This window comes from Clarias gariepinus, chromosome 5 (assembly GCF_024256425.1).
Source record: "Clarias gariepinus isolate MV-2021 ecotype Netherlands chromosome 5, CGAR_prim_01v2, whole genome shotgun sequence".
In the NCBI taxonomy this organism is placed as follows: Eukaryota; Metazoa; Chordata; class Actinopteri; order Siluriformes; family Clariidae; genus Clarias; species Clarias gariepinus.
This window is the reverse complement of record NC_071104.1, coordinates 11,437,085-11,448,531: the sequence shown is the minus strand read 5'-3', so window position 1 is coordinate 11,448,531 and position 11,447 is coordinate 11,437,085.

Here is an 11,447-nt window from a genome sequence, read left to right as displayed (position 1 = left end):
AGAGTCAGTTAAAAGACTTGTAATTATGAATGTGAACCATTATGACAAACAAATCTGACAAAAAAAAAAGAAAAAAAAAGAGAATTTAACAGCGTGGCTTGTAATGCGAACGAAGCGTAAGAAAATAATAACGGACTAGGACACACCATTCATTTCAAAATGAATGGTCGATCTTTGCTGGCTCTGCAGTTGTAGAGGATCCAAACCTTAGTGTACCATCCACGAAACAACTGTCTTTTTGAACGTGTTAATCAAACCTTCAAGGTCATGATAAAGATCACTGATAAAGAAGGGTGCATTTGTAACCTCTTACTCTATAGAAAGGGTTTATGTTTTTTGGATTTTTGGGCATTAGCAGACTTTGACACCTAAAAAGCTGCGGGAGATAAAAATGAGAGTGAGACAAAGAAAAATAGGAACCCAAAAACCCTCCCGTACCATGACAAGCTTGACATAAACAGACTTACATGTTATAATTTGTACTGACAAACCTGTGAGAAAAAAGCACCCTTTCTAAAACTGGGAGACCTTCTATCACTGCTTCATGTAGGTAGCGGGTTTATATCACCTGAATGTGGATTTCTGGGCTTTAACATGGATTAAGACTAAAAACATAATAAAAACATTTGAGAGATCAGCATGAGAGTGTTACAGAGAGAAAGAGGAGACCAGTCTCACTAAGTATCATGACAACCATAGTGTAAACAAATTGTACACAATATCGAATGATTTTTAACTGGTTTAAACTTTCATCACTGCTAAAACAAACAAGCATTATACACTTACCTAAAGGATTATTAGGAACACCATACTAATACGGTGTTTGACCCCCTTTCACCTTCAGAACTGCCTTAATTCTACGTGGCATTGATTCAACAAGGTGCTGAAAGCATTCTTTAGAAATGTTGGCCCATATTGATAGGATAGCATCTTGCAGTTGATGGAGATTTGTGGGATGCACATCCAGGGCACGAAGCTCCCGTTCCACCACATCCCAAAGATGCTCTATTGGGTTGAGATCCGGTGACTATGGGGGCCAATTTTAGTACAGTGAACTCATTGTCATGTTCAAGAAAACAATTTGAAATGATTCGAGCTTTGTGACATGGTGCATTATCCTGCTGGAAGTAGCCATCAGAGGATGGGTACATGGTGGTCATAAAGGGATGGACATGGTCAGAAACAATGCTCAGGTAGCCCGTGGCATTTAAACGATGCCCGATGTTTTTCCCTTTTCACACCATTCTTTGTAAACCCTAGAAATGGTTGTGCGTGAAAATCCCAGTAACTGAGCAGATTGTGAAATACTCAGACCGGCCCGTCTGGCACCAACAACCATGCCACACTCAAAATTGCTTAAATCACCTTTCTTTCCCATTCTGACACTCAGTTTGGAGTTCAGGAGATTGTCTTGACCAGGACCACACCCCTCAATGCATTGAAACAACTGCCATGCTATTGGTTGATTAGATAATTGCATTAATGAGAAATTGAACACGTGTTCCTTATAATCCTTTAGGTGAGTGTACTTCCTGCATTGCACCAAATTATTTATATTTTATATATATATATATATATATATATATATATATATATATATATATATATATTCATCATAATTTATTCATGTCCAATTCCCACCTGGCATTACCCCATCAAGGCTACTTGTACCATGTGACGTCAGCCAACTGCACCTCATTTAAACTGCTCACTTGGGGCAGCGCAACACACTCAGAGCGCTCTCCATTCCTTCCGCTTGCCTGAGCTCACAGATGCCTATGACTGGCTTAGAGCCCAATTCCAGTGAGAGCGCATGCCTCCCATCCCTCCCCTCTGAGAGATCAATCGGCTCTCTCCAGGCCCCCTCTGCAGGAGGCTACAACATTTCCCAGGAACTAAACAAGCGATTTCCAGATGATTGGACAAGTTTGTTACCACTAAACTCTACTAAACTTAAATTTCATTTAATATTGTCAATAACGTATATGTGCAATGTAAGTGACTAACAGAATTGTGGGATGTTGCTTTTTAAAGTAACTAATAACATTACAAAATTACTGTCTTGAAAAAGTAATCAGTTACATTACAGCGTTACTTTCTGATAAAAGTAACTAGTTAGAGTACTTTTAAGTTGCAGATAATGAAAACTCCTTTGTGATTCCTCATGCATGTTGTTTTAGTCAAGACCTTTATAATTATTCCACCATTATCACTTTGCCAAGTTTGGGCCATAATCTGTTAACTACTAATACCCCTATCTCACCTACGTAAAAAGCTAGGTTTGCGCGGTGTTCATAGGTACAGTTCATCATGATTCACCGCGAGTTTTGGCGCTGTGATTAGGTTTCCATCTTTCCGCGAGTCGTCCCTCTCATAGTCAAACCGCATAGATGAGATAGGGGTATAACAGCAGAAATACCAGAGGGGGGGGGCTTGTAGGACGACATTAACACACAAATTAAAAGTTTGGGAATGACTGCTGTCTGGATCACGGATTGCATCAATTGTCTGAATAACGGATAAAATTTTTGAAGAAGTAACTAAATAACTGAGTACTTAAATGGCGGGACATTAATACTGCAATCTCTTTAAGACATAATGTGTGTATATATATATATATATATATATATTATTGTAATAGTAATATATTTGCATTAGTTTATAATATTGTCTACAATAGTTTTTAACATTATATACTAAGGATGTGCTTATACAATAGAGATGCATTAGATGGATTGCAATATTCCACTAATATTCATATTAGAAGCCTGAATTTAAAGAAATTAAAATGCATTGTATACCATCTATCAAAACTCTTTTTGAATCAGGATGAATGAGACGGGTCTGTAACGTATGTAATGGCTGTGTAAGCGAGGCTTAAACGCAGGGGTGGAGACTAGGCTTCCAGACTCACCAATATACAAAGCACAACAGATTATTTTAATTCAACAAATGCAAGACCACCAGGCAGAACTAATACAGGCTCTTTATAAGCTAATTAGCTAATGAGCCCCCTCGGTTAAGGTGAGTGCCCTCATCACCTGACTGAGGTGCATTCTGGGAGATGAAGTCCAGCTTAACAAAAACACACAAAAAAGAACACAAAATGTCTGTGGGCGAAAGGCGCCCTCTAGGGGTTAACCCTGACAGGGTGGTGTAAACCTTTGATTATCCTTTAAATTGGTAAATATTACCCATGCAAAAAAAAAAAAAAAAAAAAGCCAATTCTTTATCTCTTTTTGGAATAAATATATTCTTTCTTTTTCATATGGGGTAACGACACACAACTTCATACACTTAATCTATGAGTAGCAGTGATTGGCCTACATTTTATACATAGTGAAGGATCTAACCAGACATAGAAACTGAATTATTAAAACCAATCAAAACAGAGAAGCTGGGATTTATTTAAAAGAGCTTGACCCATCTTCAAAGATAGAAAAAAAAACATATTCTTCTGTTACGCATGTCAAAAAAAGTTACATTATGATTTCTGAAGTAATATTTTACTGTATATTCTAATATAGAGTATTAAAACATATACTTAACTTAGTGCAAATTAGCTTTGTTTGTTTTGCTAGGGAGAAGAGGGAGTTAGAGCTGGAGCAGATGAAAGAGGAGTCTGACTGGAGTGTAGCTGGTAATTACAAATTCAGACATTCTTATCAGAACTTTTGTGTTGCACCATAAATCACACATTTCATTAAAAAAAAACACAAACAAATCAACAAACAAGTGAATGAAATTAAATTCATTAATCATTATACCTTAGATAATGGCCAAGCTATATAAATTGTTTTCTTCATAAACATACTATCATATTATTTAATTTTTATCAGAGGCTCATTATTGTGTGCATTCTTATAAATGTCACATTTGGTGGTGGTATGCACTGATCGGTTTTGTAGTTATTGAACCTGATCCAATTAAAAGGTTCCATGCAATAAATTAGCCTGTTTAACAGCAACCAACTTTTCTCCTCTCTATTATTTATTTAGTGTATTTCAGGTACCAAGCTGTGAAAACATGATGCCTACAGTATGCATGATGCCTAGGTCACAAAAGCAGATTTCTGTGACCTTAGATCCATGTTCATGGTCAGTAAGAGTGGAACCTGCTTTAATGTAGTAGTTAGAGATTATTTTTGGTAAAAAATTTCCATGACATCAGGAGTTTCAGAAATATTCAAACCAGACTGCCAGGCACCACTGGCCATACCACTAAGTCTTTTAAATCACATTTTGTCTCAGCTCGGACTAATGCACATTAGGTGCTAGTAGCCATATGATTTTATTCACTGCACTGCTCCCATGTGATAGGCTGATTGGATAATTGCATAAACTAAAAAGTAATATTGGCATCACATCCGATAAGCTCATGCAATGTCAACACTTTTATTTCCATCCAGAGTTGCATTCATTTTTCTCATTTATTGATGTTGGAAAAGTCAGACCACTGTGTAAAGTCTTCTCCCGCACATTGCAAAGATTCTCAATGATGTTAAGGTTTGGACTGATGATGTCTCATTTGTCCCCCGAATACCAACTTCATAGCTTAAACCTGATTTGAGATTTAGCATTGTTATCTTGGAATATGCCCTTGCCATCAGGGAAGTAAAAAATCCACTGACAAAAAAAGCATGTCATTCAATATAGCCAGGTTGTCAGCTGACCACATTTTTTGGGCACATACAGTATGTTGACAAACCTCAACCAACCTCAGATGAAACCCTAGTTCATCACACTGCGCCCACAGACTCGTACAATAGGCACTTGGCATAATGGGAGCATCCCTTCATCTGCCTTTCTTCTTACCCTGATGTGGGATTGGGTAATCTGAAATAAGGGCAAAACTGGACTCCTTCTGATTAACCTTACTGATAAGTGGCTTGTTTAGTTTCAGTTCCTTGAGTTCTACACATGTTGTGATCACACATATGATCTTTCACTGCATATCCCTGGCACAAAATAAAACCTTCCATTTGCCATGCCTCGTTCAAGGGATTTACATATTTCTATTTTGTCACCTTAATGTGTGAGCCATAAGCTTGGTAAAATGGCAATAATTTGTGTGGATCAAAGTCACTTCTAAATCCATCAACTTTCCCAAGGACTGTTCACATGCAATTATAATTTAACTACATTTACATAACACTTGAAAATGAAATTGCTTAAATTATTACTGGAATTCGACAGCTTCAGTTTGAATTTTATATAGAAATCTTGGTTTGAAGTATGCTATATTATTCTCCACTGGAGATACACTTGAATGACAGATAAAGATACCATTATGGCAAGCTCAAGGTCTACTTCACTTACCATTATGCAGTAAAAAATAAATCTAAGTCACCTATAAAGGAGACCCTTTGAGCTTTTTGTCAAATACTTGTAATTTCTTCGCAGGTGATGTGACCACTGGTAATAGGTCGAGACAGGGCACGGACATTTTGTGTCTTCATCTTCATCCACAAATGCTTCTTTTTTGTCATTTTCCAAAACATTGTTACTCAGAGACTTAAGAAGAATAAGTAATATGAACGTCCGGGAGTCTGACACGGATTTTTATTCCACACACTAGACTTAAATCTCTCAGGAAACATGAGAGTCATGTTGATGATCTCCGTCTGTCTCTGGGGAACGAAGATACAGCACAGTTTTCCCTGGACTGGTGAGGGATTCCTGGAAGAGGTGTGATTGATGAGACAGTCTTTCTTGTTCTCAAATGACCTTTATCTTGACAGTGAACCTGAATATCTGGTTCTCTTTTGTAAAATGCCCCATTTGACTAGCTGAGAATCGACAAAAAAATTATAGTTTGTAAAATGACATTGGACACATTGGACTAGATAAAAATTCTATCAATTAATAAGTTTAATTGATAAATACAAAATGTTAAATCACTATCTGTTGACATGTTGATATAGCAAAAAATTATAGAATATTGCATATTTTCGATTATTGTAATGTTAGTAGAATTAGTGAGTGCTGCAGAAAAAATAACAGGTTTAAAAACATAAATAAACAATAGAAAAAAAAATAAAAACATAAAAAATCAATGAATTGAATTACTGCAGCAATGCGGCATGCCAATTAGTCTGTGGCACTGCTGAGGTGTTATGAAAGCCGGGGTGTTTTTCTGATAGTGGTCTTTAGTTCTTCTGCATTGGCATCTTCCTCTTTACAATACCCCATAGATTCTCTATAGGTTTTAGGTTGGGTGGGTTTGCTGAAAAATGAAATCAGCTTCGGTTGCGGTTATCCCCATTGCTTGTGACCATTTAAAGGCTCAGGAAACCTTTGCAGGTGTTTTGAGTTTATTAGCTGATTAGGGCGTGACGCTATGAGTCTCCAATATTAAACTTTTTCACAATATCCTAATTTTATGAGATTCTGAATTTTGGGTTTTCATTAGCTGTAAGCCATAATCTTTGAAAATAAAATGAATAAACACTAAATACATCAGTCTATGTTTAAAGAATCTATATAATATATGGGTTTCACTTTTTTAATGAAATTACTAAAATAAATTATTTTTTCTATGATATTCTTATTTATTAAGGTGCACCTGTATAAATACACAATATTGTCAAACGTATTTGCTCATCTGCCGTCACATGCATATGCACTTCAATACCATCCAATGCTAAATCCATAGGGCTTAATATGATGCTGGCCCACACCGTACAGCTATAACAGGTTCAACTCTTTTGGGAAGGCTTTACACAACGTGTAAAGACAAACAATAGGAAACAACAGGGTTCCAGCAGACATGTTGTCTTTGGGTGTATATTCGTTTGGATACAGGCTATAGGAAGTGTTATCACATCAGCAATCAGGAAACGCAATGAGGGGGATGCTTTATGGGTTTAGGAACCTTCTTATCATATTAGAATACTTTACATTGTTGTCTTGTTTTATAATTATGCAGAGCTATGAGGACTGCCATTAAATTCATATTATCCGCTCTGATTTGGTTTATTTGTAACCAAGGTGCATGCAAATCTAAATGCATCTTTACAAAATAAACAATGAGGTTGGAACTGCATTCCAAACACTGTTGCACATTGACAGTCTTAAACATAATAAATAGGTGTACTTTACCCTAACTTTTGTCAAACACAATGTCTGGGTAAGGCAGAGAAGCTATATATCAAGACACAGACAGACTAAGAGGCAACTACCCAGCTGGGTTAGCAACTAAAGATGAGAAATAGATGCGCACTGCAATTTAACAGGCTTTACTGCTGACATTTAACTGGAAAATATTGGTTTACAAGACTGCTGTTCCTGCAAGTTCACTCTCATGGTGTTTCTTTTTTTGTATCCCAAAGGATCATTATGTTTCATCCTCTAAGACTTATCCACTGACAGTCGCTTTGACACAAGGGGGTGGGGCTTGTTTATTCATAGGCCAGGGGCAACAGTGGCAAGGAGCAACTTCGAGATGACAATAGGAAGAAGCAAAATGAACTCATCCTCTTTTGAGTGATACCAGATAGTTTGACCATAAACCAGTCCCTGTTATATACTGTAAGGTTGAAAGGTCAGTTTTAAAACAAAGGTGTTTTGGTTAATATGTCCACTCACCGTGTCTTAATGGATAATGTCAATGTATATTTTGTGTAAAGTGAAAGCAGGGGCTTTTGCAGGAGTACTATGAAGTAAGGTTATTTAACTTGCTGTGTAAGTTTGAGAGTAAAGGATAGAATCCAAAACATAACATTTCACCATAACACTCTATGGCTATGAGTTTCCATAAATTGCACCTTTACTTAAGAACAAATATTTTCACAAAAGGCTAGGCTTTCAGCCTAGACATAAACACTGAAACTGTGTCTGAGTCCTAAACAATAATTGAAAGTCTATTTCATAACTACGGAGCTTTGTGAAAAAAAAAAACCCTTGTAACCTCCACTGGCTCTGTTCGACTGTGTGTCTTTCACACATAAAACAGGATCAGCATTAAATCACATTTGAGCCTGCAATCTTTTTTACTGTTGATGTCCCAAAGAGGGAAATGAATGCCAAAATAAGAATTCAACTGAACGTATAAACTTAAACTATTTTTAATGTTTCATATGGTTGGTTTGTTTCAATTTGTGTAAATCTGGAAATTCTAATCTGGATCGTAGTTGAACAAACAAAAAAATGAACAAACAAGCAGAAAACTGGACACATCCCACACTTAGGTGAGTAAGGAAGGTAGCTGACCCTTCTTTGAAAGCAAAAACAGCTGCAAGTCTCTATCAGCTTTACACTACAAGATCCATCGCTCAATTTCTGTCAGGTTGCAAAATAATGTCAACTGGGGCAAACTTGAAACAGTCTTACTATTGTTGGTACATTGATACTTGCAAGTACAACCTGATAAATCTTAGTTAAGGTTGTAGAAGTTACTGTTACTGTAAACCCCACTGTTTAGGACAAAGGACAAACTTTTAAATATAAGAATTTGCACATTGCTTGCAAAATTTTAAACTATGTTGCATCAGAATTCTGTCAAATTTTACCTTTCGAGCACAAAGAACAAAATATACCTTTTCAGTGACACCCATAAATTAAAACAAAGTTTTTTTTGTCATTTAAGAAATAACATTTCTTGGTTTTGTGTGCAGTTGAAGAACAGCATGGTTCACTTATATCAAGAAACCCATGCTTAAATATATATACGGTTAGTTTCTGCTATTTGAAAGGAAAAGATTTTATGTTTTAATGTTCTTAAGAGGAGGGTTGATTAAATGTGGGGTGCAAATATTTCTGAAAGGAATTTATTCGACTCACTCCATATATATATATATATATATATATATATATATATAGTTATAAAAATTTTAAAAGTTTAAGTTTTAATTTCACCTAACAATAAGTGCACAAACATCATGTGCTTAAATATTTTTCAAATTAGAAACAGGTTGTCACGTGGCATGGGTTTGATCGTCGCATAATGGGATGTAATGATGAACGTACAGTAAGTGCCCTGGTGTAGGGCTCTAGACAGAGTCTAAAGTGTGATTGTGTGATACCTTCTCGTTCGGAGGTTTATTACTGAAACTCAAAAAGGATTTAAAATACCAGTGAAAACTAAACAAAACAAAACAAAAAAAAAACTTGTTTTTTCAACTCGTTTTGCAAACCGAAATTAATTGTGAAAGGTTTGCCTATTGTGATATCATTCTCTCTGCCACTTGAATCTATCTACTACTAGCAGTGGACAGATTCATGGTTTCCACTCTATAATTTGTTGTTTTAACCATCAGTTATTATAGATTTTTCTGAGAATTAACTGAAATGTTATACAAAGCAAAGCACTGTTTACTTTACATGCAGTATAATTTCAAAATTATAGTCTAGCATCAAAATAGGGTGTACTGATGAATATATTTTTAAGCTTTCAAACTCAATGCTTCTTTTCTGACACCATGTCAAAGTCAAACGAAATCAGCCAAAACCTTAGAAAACTCTCCATTTAAAGTCAGAATATGGTTTGCAGGTGAACATGGGAACAACATCTTACTTTTGGACAAAATCCTCTGTTCTGTTGAAAGGAAATTTGAACTGTTTAGCCATGAGACCATTTTTATCTTGAAAAAGAAAAAAGTTTATCTTTAGTCTTGCAAGCCAAAGAGCACCATCCCAACCATGAAGCACAGAGGTTTCTGCATCGCATAGGGCATCATGTTGTGGGGTGCTTTGCTCCAAAAGGGACAGGTGAACTTCACAATATATATTCCATCATGAGGAAGGAAGATTATGTGGATATATTGAAGTTACGTATAAGCAAGTTAAGATTTGGTTGCAAATGGTCCTTGCAAATGGACAATGACTACAAGCAGACTATGCAAAATTGTTGCAAAACAGCTTTATGTCAAAAAAAAGTTGAGGTATTGGAGTGGTCTGACCTTAATCAAGTAGAAAATTTGTGGGAAACTGAACAAGTACAGTATGTGCAAGCAATTAGGCATATTAAAAAAATTATAAGCAATATTACCCAATACTAAGTGTGTATATATTATATGACCCACTAGAAATGTGATAAAACAAATAAAAGCTGAAATCTCTCCCTGTCCACTATTATTTTTTTCACATTCTTAAAGTAAAGTAGTGATTTTAACTGAACTGAGTTTGCTGTTACTTTATTTACTCGTTCAGTGTATTTGGCTAAGGTGTATGCAAACTTACGACTTTAACTTTTTGTAAACTTTTTTCATTTCCATAAAGGATGCCAATAATTTTAAGAATATTGTTTCAAGAAGTTTTAATAGTTACATGCATGGGTGAGACAGACTTAATTGTGTCCTAATTTTAATAGAAGTTTGTGCAGTCCTCGTGGGTGGTAGAGCTGAGTAGTTGTCTTGATTTGATTATTAGTAGATTCTGCTTTAATCAGGCATGGATGTCATTGTATGTGGGTAATTTTATAATATTTTTATTTCTTCACTTTTCACTGTCCTGTTATTCTGCCTCAAAACCCACTGTGTATTTTTTATTTGAAAATGAAGGCAAGTGGCATGTTGCCCATCAGTGCACGTTATGACCATAATCACTTGTTTGAGATTAGCTTTTCATTTCTAGTTTTTCATTTCAAGTCTCAGAACCATCAAACTGCTCAAAGTAATCACGCCTTATAAACAAAACACATCAGATACGACAGACTCAACATTGACTGATAAGGTATATACACAAAGCAGGATGTTTTTTGGAGTATAGGGCATGATTAAATTACATGCACTGTGTCTCAGAAACAATATTGTGTTTAATCCATTTTAATTTTTGAGAGTGGCTTAAACATCCCTAAATTAAGTTATTGCACATTTTGTCATCTAGAAAAGCATCAGCCAAAGACATTATTTCTGAAATCAAACATATTAAGTATGCTTTTTTTTTTTTAATTACATTTTTTCATTAAGTAAAAAAAAACAAACATCTTGCAACATTTTATCAATACCACACACAAAGAAACAGAGAGAACTCTGGGTTTGCAGGAAACATGCTTACAAAAATGGGTAAAAAGAAAAGCAAAAAAAAAAATAATAATAATAATTTTTATTTGCGAAATCACACCATGACTAATAAAATTTTAAATCAAAGCCTGTGATATGATCAGCATTTAAAACATGCTTTACACAAAAGATCGAAACAATCATATATGCTGAGTGCCAAAGATCTCTGGCTTTACAAAAAATAAACATTACACCAATTATTTTTAATATTAATATTATTAAAATATTTCCTGACCACTTAGTTGAATCTACTTTAAACAATTTTTGTGTAACCTGCAAAGCTGTAAGACACACAAATTAAAAAGTGATTCCTCATGTTGATCCTCATGTCCCCTGTAGTTGGCTAATGGCTTTTTTTGAGTTTGAAACAGAGGCTGATGTGCAAATTTCCAGATAACTCGACATTTACTGCTAATTAGTCAGTCAGTAGTGGGTAGAATTACACCAC